The 16,359-nt window shown below is 39.8% G+C and overlaps 1 pseudogene; it reads right to left on the bottom strand.

The window, feature by feature from the left end:
* Nucleotides 1-356: 356 nt before the first annotated feature.
* LOC116067343 lies at nucleotides 357-8,655 on the bottom strand (annotated as a pseudogene).
* Between the last annotated feature and the right edge of the window lie 7,704 nt (nucleotides 8,656-16,359).

The raw sequence follows: 16,359 nt of genomic DNA on the forward strand, positions 1-16,359 counted from the left end.
ATTCTTCAGATGTTGCCACATTAAAGTTTTTTATGAACTAATTGGAAAAGCTCATGAACCCAATCTTAAAGGTTTGAAAATGAGTTGAGAACAAGATCTGAAGGTGATCATTCCTGAAAACAATTGGAAAGAAAAAAATACCTTACTGGCATAAACACTCATGAGAAGAGCTCTCTCTCTCTCTCTCTCTCTCTCTCTCTCTCTCTCTCTCTCTCTCTGGCCAATAAGCCGGGGAATAGGGGTGGTGTATTTAGAAACAGTACAGTCATTCTCACTACAAATTCTACCTTTAACGAAAAACACAAATTGTGATATAAGATGGATACTATGTGGTTATATGCAACTATATTCAAATCACAAATGGTTAAAAAGAAACAAAAGTAAGACTAAGTAATCTCCCATTCAGGAAAAATGCATTTATCCCCAACATTTTCTTCCATTAGTTCTTCTGGGAGATTTTCTGGAGAAAAAAAAGAGATTCTGATTAATATCTCAAATGTTTAGTATTTCAAATAATTTTCCTTTGTTGTTTACATGATAACCTGATCAGTAGTGAAATGTGTGAAAAGTGTTTTATGTTTTTAATTTGAAAGAATATTGTTAATTTTCTACTTACAGCATTTGTAAAGCTTGTTGACGCGGGCGACGTCATTGACACTTATCTGTGGGGCGTTTCCAAACACAAGGTTAGGATTCCCCTTAGCGGTGATGGTTGGCAAGCCGTTTTTGGAGAAGGAGTATCTTGAGAAGCACAGAACACAATATGTTTAGTATATAGACACACACACACACACACACACACACACACACACACACACACACACACACACACACACACACACACACACACACACACACCGGCTCCGAATGAAAGTTGTATTGCGTAGTTTGTTAGCTCTTTTGAATTTTCATTCCTTTGAAAAATAATATGACTTACAAGAGAGCAACCTAATACATGATAAAAATACATAAACTACACAGACGCATTTACAGTAGTTAAAAAGAGCTACATTCAAGTGATGAAGACATTAATTCCAATAATTATAATCCAATAATATCATGTACCTATATGAATTTAAAATGGGCCTGCTTGTGATTTTGAATGGTTTTTACTTTTACACTGTAATATTGCTTCTTTTACTTAAAGTGGACATATTATACTTTTCCGTATTTTCTGTTATATGTACAATGTTCAAATAATGAGGTGAACGTATTTTAGAGAAATCCCAGTGAGCTAAAATGTTCAGATTTCCAACTGTTCTGAACGCTCCGATTTAAACAGTTATTTCTACTCTGCTGAGTGTTATGCAACTCTAAGCTGGCCTTCTATAATTGGTCATCTGCTCCAGGTAGGCCGGACTGGAGTGTTGTTTTTTTAAGCTGCTGTAACTACATGCTAACGCCAGTAAAATATATATTACCTCTAAATACAATTATGAACCTGAAAATATGAGCACTTTAAAAGCCTTTATCTGTGATTTTTGACTTTAGAAAGTGCTGCTATATTCTATTAGTGTCCACTGCTAACTATAGTAGCTACATGGCTAACAGCAGTAAAAAATGTCATCTGGGCTGCCAATGTTGTTAAATTCTCCCCAATTCCGGGTTGCATTCCTGCTGAAACATGTCTGATTGGATAGTGTTTGGTTCAGAAGCCTTTATCTGCGTTTTTTGATGGTAGAAAGTGCTGCTTCATTCCACTACAATCTAACATTACCATACTGCTAACTATTAAGTAGCTTCATGCTAACGCAACATAGTTGTAATCTTGGCAGCCAATGCTGGTCATTTCTCCCCAAATTCCGGGAACTTTGCTGCTGGGACATGTCCAGTTGTGTAGTATTTTATTAGAAGCCTTTGTTGGTGATATTTCACGGTACAAAGTCCTGCTATATACTCCGTTGCAGTAGCTCTAGCTCTGGCTTTTTTTTTTCTTCTTTGCATGTAAAGCATTTAAACATGTTCTAGTACAAACACAAAATGCAAATTTTATCCTGAAAATGCTATAAAATAGTTGCCCTTTCAGTAAAAGATCTGAGTTCTTCCACCACAGTGACAATACATTCGAAAACACTCACTTGCTGTACTGCATGACAGAGTTGAAGTCGTAGGGAGTACCCAAGTTGTTAGTTGCCACCTTCACGAAGTTTGATTCAAATCCTGCACAGGAGGAGAGAACAGAACCAAAAATTCAAGCCCGACCCTACCCAAGCCCGTGCACGTTGTGTCCGAGCCCGGCCCGGCCCGACACATTAACTGTAATTATGAGCCCGAGCCTGATTTCAACCCGACAATTTTTTGAACTACAGAAATCTGTTTAGAATTATCATAATGAATAATGCAACAAGGACGAAGCATGTAAACTGCGTTATTTGTTTATTCAGAATGGAATGGATCTCAAATGGATCCGAATGAAGAAACGTAAAAAACTCGACCCTAGCTCCCTCAGCCGAATAGTGTGGGTAACAGATCAAGGCAGCAACATAATCAAAGCCCTGGAAGCATATAGGAGACTTTCTTGTCTCGATCACCTAATTAATAGCCTACTGTCCTTCGCCACAGTCTGCATGCCGACACACTGGCCGTCAACGCGCCGGATATAGGACAGACCATAACTGCTGCTAAAGGACTCGTGAGATATCTGCAACAATCTGGCCTGGTTGTGCAATTATCGAAGACAGTGCTACAGATGGGGGAGACACGATTTAGCACAGTTTACCTCACACTCAAGTCAGTGCACGACATATACCCAGAGCTACGGGAGAAGCTGGAGAGGCATAGCTTTCTCCCCACCCAATTAGGCTAATAAAGTAATGATTAAAAAAATACAAATGCTTGATCAAGGGCCTGGCCCGGCCTGGCCCGAGGATAGTGGGGGGAAATATCGGCCTGACCCGACCCTCAAGTTCGGGCTCGGGCTCAGGCAGAGAATCTAAACTCTACTAGACAGCAGTCTGTAGATCTCTCTGCTGAGTTGGTTTATTTAAACCACATTGGTCATGTGGGGTCATGCATGAAACATAAGATGTTTTGATGGCGCTGTCTGACTGCAGAAACTTTTCCAGGGACCAATTAGCATTTGTTAGCATGTTAGTCTTGTATTGCCAGACTTATCTCCACAGCGCTTAGGAGTAAGGTCCAGCTCCACCTAGATACACACTGGGATAGGAGGAAAAAACGCTCTGGGTTGTTTGCAGTTCTTTAAACCAATCGCAAGCATCGGGAGGTGCTGAGCTCTAGTCGCAGAGACGGCAGCTCTGCAAAATAGTCTTGGGAAGGAACTTGTTTTGGTGGAACATTTGTGTCCCACAAAAGAAAACGGCAAATAAAAAATTAAATGAAGTTAACTGCTTACATAATACAGTAACGGGAACTATTTAAATTAGCTGGATACATGGTTAAACCTAATTTGTTCCTACCAGTGTATCGCCGCGTGTACTTCGTTCCACAACAATCCCACCAATCGGTCCCAAAACGTCCCAGTTAGAGAGTAAATGCGTAAACATATTCTTTATCATCATTCCCCGAAAGAACCAAGCTGGCCTGCCTTGTTACACAATCCAAATTTTCTTTAACACTTGCCGTTTTAAGTGGATAGCTATCTAGCTGGAGATTTGTTGTTGTTTCCCAAACGAGCAGAGTTTGAGAACGGCAACACACAGAGAGCAGAAGGTGAGGGACATCACAGGCAATTATCCTGAAAACGTACTTCCCTTGAACCAGACTATTAGCATGTTAACATACTAAACTGACATGGTGAACATAGTAGACATTATACCTGCTAAACATCAGCTAATTAGAAATCGCCATCGCAAGAATATTAGCATGTAGCTCAAAACGATTGTTACGTTATTGTAACTCCAGATTCTATGAGTATAGGCTTTGCCCTCTAAGCCACGCTATTGGGTTTATCCCTTCGCGCATGCGCAGTCGTGAAGATGGTATAAGGGAGCTGACCTGACTGAATGTTCGCGGTGAGGATGGAGATGTAAGAGTCTCTGTCGGAGCGGACATGCTCGTGATGGAAGCCCAGAGCGTGGAGAACCTCGTGCTGCACCGTGTTCGTGTACAGGCAACCGCTTCTCAACAGGGAGACCTGCTGTACGCCTCCCTGACGGCCCACGTAGGACCAACACCTGAGACACACACACACACACACACACACACAGTTATATCACAGTATAAAATATAGGTGTATTTGATGAGGGGCGAGGAATCGCCCCTCATGTGTTGTGTTGGGGAATCTTCAATCAAAGTGAACTATCGAAATTGATCGGGGGGGTCCTGTAGGCCAGTGGTTAAAGGCATCATCCATGTTTCTAATTCTGTTCACCAAAGGGACATTTCCCCTTCTAACTTCTCAGATGGACTAATTTAAAGAACTATATGAGGCCAAAAAAGGTCAAATTGTGTTTTTTCACAAAAATTCAAAGATTGTAGCAATGTCCAAAAAAATATTTATTTTAGCCTAGATAAAACTTTTACTTAGATACATAAAGTTTGACTGCAGAACCTTTACTTGTAATGGACTATTTTTACATTTTTGTACTGGTACTTTTATTTAAATAAAGGATCAGAGTCATATTGTAAACACTGACCTAATGCAAGATGATTACGGTGGCCGACAGGGGCAAACGCCCTGCAACTTAACAAAACACATGCAAATAGACAACAAGCACAAGCAAATTAAGAAAACATCCTCATTAATTTGACAACACATGCACAGCATTTAGCAAACATGCTGCAAATACAACAAAACCAAATACATAAACGCGCTACAAAAACAAAATGCAAAATGAAAAGCACACAAACCCCGAAAACAAATGCAAAATGAAAAATGCTGCATCCTGTTTACACAACGGAATGCAAGGTTATGTTAAGAGAGGGTGGATCATTTGTTTTCCTAATTTTTTAATTAGAAGTGTTCTACTTTTCAGTAACATACAGTATATGGGCTAACTAGCAAGCTCTTGTAGAAGTCAGTCTCTAATACGGTAGCTATGTTGCTCTTTTATAATATTGTAAAAGACTAGGGCCAAACGTAAAAATGAATATGCGCATTTGTATGTCACCACCTCTTTACTACACTTTTCTTCCCGTTTCCAAAACAAACCTCTCATCTGCTCTCTCTTGCGCTCGCTCCATGGGGTTGAAATATCCAGCTGTTCCACTTAGTGCTCTCCCTAGAGGCCTGGAGAACTTGCGTTGTGTAATCTAGATGCAGCGTTTTTCTGATGCATTTGTTTTCGGGGTTTGTGTGCTTTTCATTTTGCATAGTTTCTGTATTTGCAGCGCGTCTATGTATTTGGTTCTGTTGTGTGTATTTGCAGCGTGTTTGCTAAATGCTGTGCGTGTGTTGTTATAATGAATATGTTTTGTTAATTTACTTGTGTTTTGTCTATTTGCATGTTTTTTTTTTTAGTTGCTGTGCGCTTGCCCCTGTCGGCCACCGTAGATGATGGCCAAACATACAGGCGATCAGAAAATGGGAGCAGATGTAGAAAGTAACAAATGCATTTTCATGGTGTGTGTGTGTGTGTGTGTGTGTGTGTGTGTGTGTGTGTGTGTGTGTGTGTGTGTGTGTGTGCCTACCCAGTTCCAGAGAAGAAGCTGAGGTAATCCCGCTGCGTAGTACGCCAGACAAAGGCTATTTATGATGATGCTGCGCTCTGCGATGGCTGCAGAGACAAAGAACAGGCTGCTGAGAAACAGTTCATGCATTTCCTTAAAGCATAGAAACTTTATTGATTCAAAATCTCACCTCTTATCCTCTCATCTTAGCTGGCAAACATAGATCTTGGTTGTAACGCGGGCAATTAGTAAAATGTGTGTCTAAAGTTATAAATCATTCATCCTCTTCACTATTTTTATGCTGGCAACTGAGTATATAAACATCACTGAAAACATGTGGACAGCATTTCAGAGATCTAGTACCAGGTAACTTCAGTTGCTATGACTCTTTCAACACCACAGACAGAGGTAAATCCCCACCACCATTCACCACGTAGGTCTAAATGATCTCGGCAAACATCATTGAGCTATGCGAAGACAAGAAAGTTCATTTTTGTTGTCTCTTCTCTCCTGTATTACAAAAACTACAACTTGTACACATGACCACATGTACAGCTTGTTGCAGGATCAGGAACAAGGTTAACCCTGATTTGGCCCGCTCACTGACATCATTAACAGTTGTTGCAGCAGCAGTGGTTGTGACACACAGATCATGGAGGCAATGGAGGTACTTTGAAACCCTTAGTGTCTCATTTTTAGACTCATAATTTAATCAAATCTGAACACGCAGACATGAAACATATTTCCAGATTCAGTCTGATTTAGACTTCTTCATAGAATACCTTAATAATGTATTAATGTAATATGCAAATATAAAATAAGAAAGTTATTAAGACACTTTTCTTACATTAATAGATGAATGTTGATCTGCAGTAAAAACTAACTGGTTGCCAGGTTTGAATGACATGATGAGTAAAAACCCACACTTGCTTAAATACTTTTCCTATGAGTTTTTACATAGCTCATATTTACATATAACTCATAATCTCTTTTTCCCTACAGTGAAACTTTGGTAGCTCTTAAACAAAGTCACTGCAGCTTACAGTATTCGGGGCCGATGGTGATGGGCATGTAGACGTAACTTCCAGTTTTGGGCCACAAGCAGCCTTTGGTCACACAGGGGTCGGCATTCTTCTTTGTATTTGGTGCAATGTCGCCGTGGATCAGGGGTGTTTCTGCAGAACAACAAATAAACAGACACCTAAATGAATATTCAAACCAGGAATCTAGAGTTTTACATGAGCAATGGGCACGGACCAATGAGCTAGGCTGCAACTAATAATTTGTCCTTAATTTCTTCTATAAAAGGTAAGAAAATATAGTAAAAAAACCTACAAGTTTTGAAACTTAAAGGTTTTGTCTGACCACCAGTAGAAAATCCAAAGATACTTGATTTACGCTTTGTGTATAAGGAAGAAAAATCACAAATCCTCACACTTGACAATCTGAGGCCAGCAAATGTTTGGAATGAATCTTTGTTAAATGACTCAAACGATTAATTTATCATGTTGACAACTCATTTTCTGTTTCTCGACTAACAGATTCATTATCTCAGCTCTACATCAAGTCTCATTGTGTTGCCATCATGTATTTAAAGTTAGATTTTATAAAAATTCTGTCTTACTTATGCCAGCATTAGCTTTCTCAATGATTTGAGAGACGTCAGCATTAACTTTCTCGATGATTTGAGAGACGTCCATCGAGTTGTCTGGAAACAGAGAAAACAGATGACACCAGAAACAATGAGCAGCAGTTTAACTTGTAAATTATTCACATCCAGGGATTTAAATTGACACCCGCCAACCAGCCAAATGCCGGTAAAAATTAACTTTGGCAGGTTACATTGTAAAGTTACGAGCCAAGTTGGCCGGTAATGAAAGCAGCCAACAACACTGCGTCTGTTTGAATCGGCCGGCTGCAGAAATGTTGCCAGATTGGTCTGTTTTCCGCAAAAAAACTTTTTTATCTTGCAGCACTGCTCGTAGTACTAATCCTACATTTCCCAACGACACCATGTCGTTATGTGTCGTACAACCATTGGCTACGTGTGTAGCATGCGGTATCAATGAAATTAAGTAATTAAGTTATTTAAATTAGTTGAAATTAGTACAAATTTGACTAGTGGAAAATCTGATTGGCTGGTAAATTTAAAAATGTACTAGCCATTTGGCTGGTGATTGAAAAAGGGAATTTAAAGCCCTGTTCTCATCAGATGTGAATTGAGTAGAAAAAAAAGAAATTCAACTCACTTGTTGGAGCTCCTGTTGCACCCTGCAACACAAAGGCACACCGTTGCACATTTTTAAATCATGTTTTCTACTGTTTTATGATCGGTTTCTGTCAAGTAAAAACCGGAGTCACATATATTTTTTTGAATTGCAGCAATTCTCTATCATCTTAAAAGGCGCGTTATTCAGATGCTATTTTAAGGTCGCATGCTTGGCCATAATGTAGAGTGTGCACACCGCGCGTACACTTCTCTCATCTCACGGACCCAGCAGTTCCCATTTTTGCAAACCATACATAAATACAAGGAAAAATATGACCTTGTTTTACACAACATTTCCATGAATCATGGATGTATTGATGACATAAATCAGGAAATATTAGAGGACTTAAGGAGATGTGATGTTGAACTGCATGTGCCGATGCCACTTAATCCAAATGGCCCAGCAGCAGCACTGGAGAGGAGAGACAGAAGAGCTGCATCGTCTATAGTGAGGTAATGGTTTGGCGTTTGATACTTTGATACTTGTGTTTCAGATCGTTAAAATAGGGCCCTCAGACTTACCGGAGGATAGACCGTCAACGAGAGGAGGAGGACGACAGAGATCACTGGAGTCATGATGGTGGTCCTCTTCAGTTAAACTGCAAATCTGAAATTAAAGTCAAAATCTGAACAGAGTTTGGTGATTAAGGAATAAGTTTGTGCTAAATACAATAAGGTAAGAACAAAAGGAGGAATAAGTACGAGTTCCGTTGAATTACCTGTGTTAGCTGGACTCTGATGCTGGATGCAGCAGGTGTTCAGCTCCTGGCTCTTTATAGGCAACTATCACTGGGTGTGCCTGAGGATATGTCAGTCAAATATTTAATTTCAAGGAAGAATTTAACTCACATTGATTTTCAGGGAAGGAAATTATACCAATACCACACAACAGGAACAAGTATGCACCACGCACAACAATTGCCCCTGTGGGCGTTTCTCATTCTTTGTTATACCTTTGGATTATTATAACTGATGCATTAATAAATGAGCAGCATTTAAATGTAGAAGCTTGTCGAGGCAAAGCTGTTGGGTTGTAATCAATAAGAGAACATTATATTTGATAAGCTTTTCCTAATCTTAATTTGTAAAGTAACTAAAGCTGCCAGATGGGTGTATTTTGGCGTAAAAAGTACATATCCTAAATGTAGTCGAGTTGAAGTATGAAGTAGCATTAAATGGAAATACTCAACACTTAAAAACAATTAAGGAAATGTGTTTAGTTGCATTTCACCAAGATATCAGATACATAACCATAAATAAAAAAGGAAAAGAAGAGTAAAGGGCCATCCACATCAAGAACGATCTTTGACAGTTTTGATTTTCTTGCTGATGTTAGTCTAGTCTATAGAGCAGGGCTCGCGAGCCGCATGCAGCTCTTTGCCTGCTCCTGTGAGGCTCTTACTGAGCGGCTGGGGGCTGGGTTAAAAAGATAAAAAGGAAAAAAAAAAAAAAAAAAAAAAAAAATATATATATATATATATATATATATATATATATATATATATATATATATATATATATATATATATATATGGACCCTTTCGCGTTTCGTATTGCGTCGGTTGGTAACATCATAGGACGGTAACTATGTGGTTTGTTTAAGTGCTGTTGCCGTAGCTAGCTGTATATCGTGTATTGACAATGCAGCATAGGTGCTGCTAGTGAGTGAGTGAATAATGGCAGAGTCAGGAGGGAAAAGTAAAGCCAAGCGCAAATATGAAGAGGAGCACAGGACATTTTTATCTGAGTGGGAGGAACTGTATTTATTTGTGGAACGAAATGGGAAGCCTTTCTGCTTGATTTGATTTGATTTGATTTGCGAGACTTCGCTATCGCATTTTAAAGCATCAAACCTGGAGCGGCATTTCACCTCACTCCATGCTAACATTGCTCGGGATTTCCCCAAAGGCAGTGAACTTCGCAAGCACAAGGTAAACACGTTGAAACGTTAACCCTAACCCTTTTCACTGCACTAGGAGATGGCTTTCAAGAGGTAACATGCTTTCCCGCTTTTTTGAAATGTTGAACCCAGTGAAGCTGTTTCTGGGAGAGAAGCATAAGGAATATCCTCAGCTATATGACCCCTAGTGGATTTCAGATTTGGGGTTTCTGGTTGACATGCTGCATCATCTGAACAAACTGAATGTAGATCTGCAAGGAAAGTTAAAAATGCTGCCTGACCTGGTGCAAAGTGTTTTCACATTTGTCAACAAGCTCAAGCTATTCCAGACCCATCTTCAAAAGGGAGAGCTCACACATTTCCCCTCCTTTTTGAAGGCAAGTGGAGGCGCAGCTGAGGTCTTACAAAGGAGCACTGCACGCTATGCAACATTGGTTGAAAATCTACAGCAGAGTTTTGAGGACAGATTCTGCAACCTGAGGGAAAAACCATAGACTGTATATAAGAATGGACCAACAGATCCCGTTGCTCTGGACGGAGACCAGTGAAGGCCTTTAGAAGCACTTTTCCGGTGAGCGCTGAGTGTTACTGCGCAGCCTCCAACTGAGAGAAACGACGTACATGTGACGTGAGCAACGTGTCTGAAAGTTGTAAGTCTTCTGGTAGCTGTGCCAAGAGAAATCTCAATCATTCCGAATCTTGCAGAGATGGAGAGCGTAGGTATATGTCAGGAGATAACATAGACACAGGCTAATTATTGCTAACTAAAATGCTAGTTAACATTAGTAATTAAACTTAAACAGCTAATGTAAGTCCAAACTGCCTGCGAGCTTCTCCTGTACTATACGGTAATTCCTCTACTATGCGACAGTAAGTCGCGTGGTTATGACACAATCGTTAGCCTATTTTTATAAAAACGTCTGCTACGGAGCCATAACATGAGGTACAAGGTAATGGAGCCTTTTATACATTGTCGTGTTTCTTTAGAAATAAACAATGGACAAATAAAGTCTTTAAACGCTTCAGATGTAAAGTTATTCGCTGTCAAAGTGACGTCAAAATGAATGGCAGTCAATGAGATGCTAACGTCGGGTGATCGCTTTGTAGCATCAAAATGGCGCCATAGGAGATTCGAGCTCTGAGGCGAAGCTTACCCCCTTGGGAAAAACGGCCACAGATCACCTTCCTCATTAACCCTTTCACTGCTGAATCAGACTCTTTGAAAGCCCCTTTAGTGACAAATGAAGCAGCGTCCCAGTTGGAGATGATTGAACTTTGTGAGGATGACAGACTGAAATCTGTTGAGAGAAGGAACCACAGAGTTCTGGAAAACAGTGCCCACAGACAGATATCCCAATGTTAAACAGGCTGCACTCAAGCTAATGTCAATGTTTGCAGCAACTTATGTCTGTGATTCATTGTTCGTTGTTCTACACTGAAACAAGTAAAGTCAAAACATCGTTCTGTTGTTACCGACACACACGTGAAAGAGTTGCCACAACTGAGTACAAGCCAGACCTGAAAAGGCTTGTGGATAACAAAGACTGCCAAGTTTCCCACTGAAGTGGTAAGAAAGAAACTTATAAAACTGTTCTGCTTGTATTATGACTGTCATGAGATCTGTAAGCCGCTGTTGTAGTGCGGGCGTGCATGTGTTGTGCGTCTTTTTTTTTGGCTCTTTATGCTGGACTGGTTAGCCACCCCTGCTATAGATTAATCAATGACTTGGCTGCTCCTCCATTAAATGAGCTTGTATCACTGCGTTCAGGCACTGGGAGGAGAACTAGGATGACCAACAGGTCTACGGAGTTTGGCAGATCAGTCTTCTCTGCTGGGTTTCCACAGGCAGCGTTTTTCTACTGCAACTCCGATGTATCTGACATGCAGCGGATTCCAAGCGAAATTGTGTCACAACATGATGCCTATTCCATTTGTGCTCTTGATAGATTTATGTCTTTCTGTTTGTATCTTGTAATACAGGCCATAAATGCATCTGTCTAACTGCAGTGTCAGTTTATGGATAATATGAGCGGTGGGGTACCTGACATGTGCTAATGTAACGGTACAGATAGTTAATGCCCCACATCACTTGTGACAGGTGTATCACCCTATCAGGAGTAAAGAGTTAAGGTAAAGATAGCCTATCCGGTGTGAGGGGGGTGGGGTAAAAAAGAAAAGAAAGAAGTGTGGAATGGCGGGGCGGAAAAGGAAGGCACGCAGAAGTTTACTAGAGAGCTCCACTCTCGCTTGAATGGAATAAAAAAAGAACCAAATTATTGTATGAGGTAGGCTACGGACAATAAGTCGGAGTTGCTAAGCTTTAAGTAAGGGCTGAATCTGTTCGCGTCATCTAGGACACATTTCCTCAGCTGAACAAAAGTCAGCAAAGCTATTAGCAATAGCGACATAGTCTTTGATGTTAGCCGCCCTCCGTGTAGCCTTGACGGTAAAAGGTGTGGAAAGGAGCGTTGTCTAATTTTACTCAGCGGCCAGTTAAGCTCTAAAGGAGAGTTGTCGTGACTGGAAGGAGTTGAAGAGCAACCTCGTCTCACAGACCCGCACCTGCAAAGAGAATGTTATCCTGTGAGTGAATATTGAAGTTAGGATTTCCTGCCATCCAGACGCCATCTCAGCGATTCACCCTAGTTTTATGGCACACCGTTCTGAATATTCTGTCGCCACGGATTTTTGTTCATTACTTTACACCAGAGCCTGAGGTATGGTTTATTTTTTGCTACTTTGACCGTGGACTGGGAGCGTCAGCAGCTAAGGCTGTAATACTGTTACGGACAATAGACTTCTGCTGTCATAGACTTTCAGCGGACTCAAATCTGCACCTTTGGAGGGACAGTGAGTGTAAACAAAAAGTGATTCTGGTTGAACTTATTGATTGCTGAACATTTAAAGATAATTAGCATGCTCTGTTAAACTGTCAATAATTTACTAAAACTGTGCTTTGGTTTTTGTTGACTGCAAGCTGGTGTTTATTTTTTTTTCTCTGTGGAATATCTGTTAAAAAAAAGGGATTGTCTACAGTGAGAAACATTTACTAGGTTTGATTTACAGTATTTTAAAGGGTCAATCAATAAATAATTCGTTGAGATATCTACTCAGTTGTTATAGCAAATTATATTGGGTTTATATTGCTCTGGAGTAGGGGCGCCCCACCTATCTAGCTAGGTATAGGACACAGGGGGGGAGATTGTGCAAACCTTAAGTTTGGTTTAGGAGCACATCACACTTCAGGTGGTCACTGTGTTAGAGATACGAGTCCTGAAGCCCATCCTACCATACTTTCATTGCTTAACATTGGTCAGGGAGATCAGCCAGATAGGTAACAACATACTTGTTGAATTAGGTACTGGGGCCAATTGCGCTGGGACATACAGACCCAGATCTTGTACTCTTCCAGTCGTTCAGAGCAGAACTATACTAATAACACCCCTACATAGTGGGGCTTATCCTCCACTCCATTATACTATATAGGACTATCTTATAATATAATTTATGACTGACTTGGAAGGACTATAAGTGGAAATGTGTACTTGTTAATGCATCTCCACCTTGTTATTTGTTGTAGGTTATGTGGCTGTCTAGATGTGTGGAATAATAAGTGAGTAAAAAAAAAATACTTTACACCCAACAACATGCAGCCACGTCTCATTTCCGAGTAAGAACATTTCTTACTCAGATCGTTTTGGTCACATTATGTCAAGTCTATTTTGTTTCCATGGCAGCGGTCAAGCTTACAGTAAATGTCAGTTTTAAGCTGCACGCCAACGTGACTGTGGCGCTGCTCTAAAGCGTCCAGTTATGCGGCATTACCCAACCCATTGTGTTTCCAACTGAATGACCTGCTTTGTTTCGTAATAAGATAAGCGATGAGTACCCTAGCTACCTACTACTACTCCTACTACCTCGGAGGGACAATGAATCGGCTTACTGGATATGATCTTATATAAGAGACACAAGTTCCTGGTAAATGAGTCTGGAGGGATTTTAGTTATGTTGGGTAATCTTTAAAGATTGTGTTTAGTAGACTGTGACTTTGCTTTCTCATTGTTTGGAGTCCCATGGACCCAACTGCGTGTGTAACTGCATCTTTAAAAATTATTATTGTCCTGTTAAATGTTTTTCTTTCTTTTTCTGACAAAACACAAAATGTAGAAAAGTATCGAATGGCTTTCGTTTTGCCACAAACTTCACATTAGATAGAAATGACAAATATTGATCATAAACCATGGGAATTAGCAAAAGATCAAATGGAAAAAGGAAATATTTCATGTTTTATATATGACACACACATGAACACATATACTGTATATATCTTTAGTTTGCCAAAAATTAATTCACCGATAAATCTACAAAACATTAACCTACTTCCCTAAACTGTTTAAACCCTCCAATAACAGTAATTTAAAAATAGACTTATTTGTGATTTAGGAGGTGTAGTGCTGCGTAAATGTATTCAGTTTGAGCTGTTTATTTGGGGTCTCCTCTCCAAACAAACAGTAGTGTTAAAGAGGTTTAAGTAATGAAGTTAAACTTTAAAGAAATAGTTTCCAAATTTTGGAAAATACAGTATGCTCACATGCTCACCTGCTCTCCTGCTGACAGTTATCTGAAAAGCTTGGAACCACTGTCATGTCTGTTCTCTATCGTATCGAGACTATCTCTCCACAGAGTTACATATTTCATATGTCGGGGGACCGACCCACTGGCGCAGTTGACGTGGATATCACTTCAAGACACACCACTATGTGGCCCAAGCCTGGGCATGAAAGTGATGGGACTCCCTAAATTTTCCAGAGGAATTTCATTTTTGATTACAACTCCAACAACGTTGGTTTTTCAGATCGATGTGGCACAGAAGGACCTGTGATTTATATTAAACTACTGTACAGTTAAAGCATTTAATCAATAATGATCACCATTCTGGTTATAAATATCAAATGTTATACCAAATATTTCAGTTCTGTTCACGAATGAGTCACAAAATGAGCACTCTTGCATAATCTCCATTTATCTGCGATCGATTTCCTATTTTCTTTCATCCAGAATTTAATAATTTGGGGGATGCATACCAACTGTGGTAGTTGATCCTGGAGCAGTTTTCTCTTTTCCCAATAATTTGTACCCAATGACATTGTTGTCTCTACCAGAACACATCCCTACATACCAGACATTAAACTATAAATAAAGAGATCCATAAAATAAAGCTCATCTGATCTATTCTATTGTGATTTATTGAACAATGTATGCTCAATTTATGCTCAATTATGAACAACAAAGCACCTAATAAAAGCACCCATCAATTATGTGCACTAGAGATATCGGTCACAAGTGCAGAGCAGCAGCCATTAGTCTAACCTGGTTGGTCTTATAATACATCTAGCTTTGAAGATGAGTCTGTTTTGGCCCTTTAAATTAGATGTCAATTTAAAGTATACAATGTATGCAGATGTCACTGGTAAGTTTCCCCCTATGCTGCTGCAACACCTCATTTCCCTTAATTTCGCTTTTAAGAAGCGCTTTATTTGGCAACGGATATTTACTCATCTGTTCACATGCATACTCCTGTCTACAGACGATCGTTATACTAAGTGTTGACTGATGAACCTGGTAAGAAAAGTTTTAAATCCGATCTTTACTTTGGATAAAAAAATCTTCATTCCCGGGCAGAGCTCAACAAACAGGAACGAGACGCTAAACTCAGACAGTGTAATTGTTTCTAAATACATTCCACGGCTACCTAATGTCATTAACAGTTTTCAGATGATTTTTGTTGTGTTTTATTTTTTACACAACCCTCCCCAAAAGCTCATTATTGTTTGATCCAAGTCGGTTATGTTTTCAGTTTGGTTTGTTCGTGTGTCTGTCAGGATTACAGAAAAACTACTGGCCCGATTTCCATTAACGTTGTGTAAGGGTGTAGCATGGACCAAGGAAGAACCCTTTACATTTTGGAGTAGCTCCAAATCATGGGGCGCATACTGTAATGGGAATTTTATTTTAACATTATAGTTTGATATCTTACAAGATTCTCTTATATACTTTACAGGAGTTTCCTAACAATCTTTAATTTTGTTATAGACTTAGAGACTCCAAGAGAAGAAGCAACTGGCATCATAAACTCTGGCCTAGTTGAGAATATCCTTCTCTTTTTGGAACTCAGCGTTCCTACTGTTTACCTTTAGCAGATAAGGAGGAAAAGGGCCATAACATTTTGAACTGTGTCTCCTTCTGTCTCTTGCTTTAACAGGTGTTTAGGCTAAGTAGAGAGCAGGATGAGAGGGGAAAGGTAGTAAAGTCATTGTGACTGTTTGTGGTGTTTTTTCATCTGCGTAGCTGCTAAACTTATCCTGGAGGGGGGTGGTTTAAGTGAGTTTTTACTATATAGATGTATGGTTTTCTAGCAGGGTCAGAAGACCCTTTCAGATGTGCCATGAGTACTTGTGAAACTGTTTTCTCTGCATTTGCAAATGTAAATAAATACTCAAAGACCAAACTTTGGTTTAATCCTCAAATCGTCCTTATTTGTTTCATCTGGTGTTTTTGATACGCACTCCTGCTGCTAACAAGAAAAACTTCCACTACAATTTGGCATTGTCGGAGCAGG

Source organism: Sander lucioperca, chromosome 3, assembly GCF_008315115.2.
Source record: "Sander lucioperca isolate FBNREF2018 chromosome 3, SLUC_FBN_1.2, whole genome shotgun sequence".
Classification (NCBI taxonomy): domain Eukaryota; kingdom Metazoa; phylum Chordata; class Actinopteri; order Perciformes; family Percidae; genus Sander; species Sander lucioperca.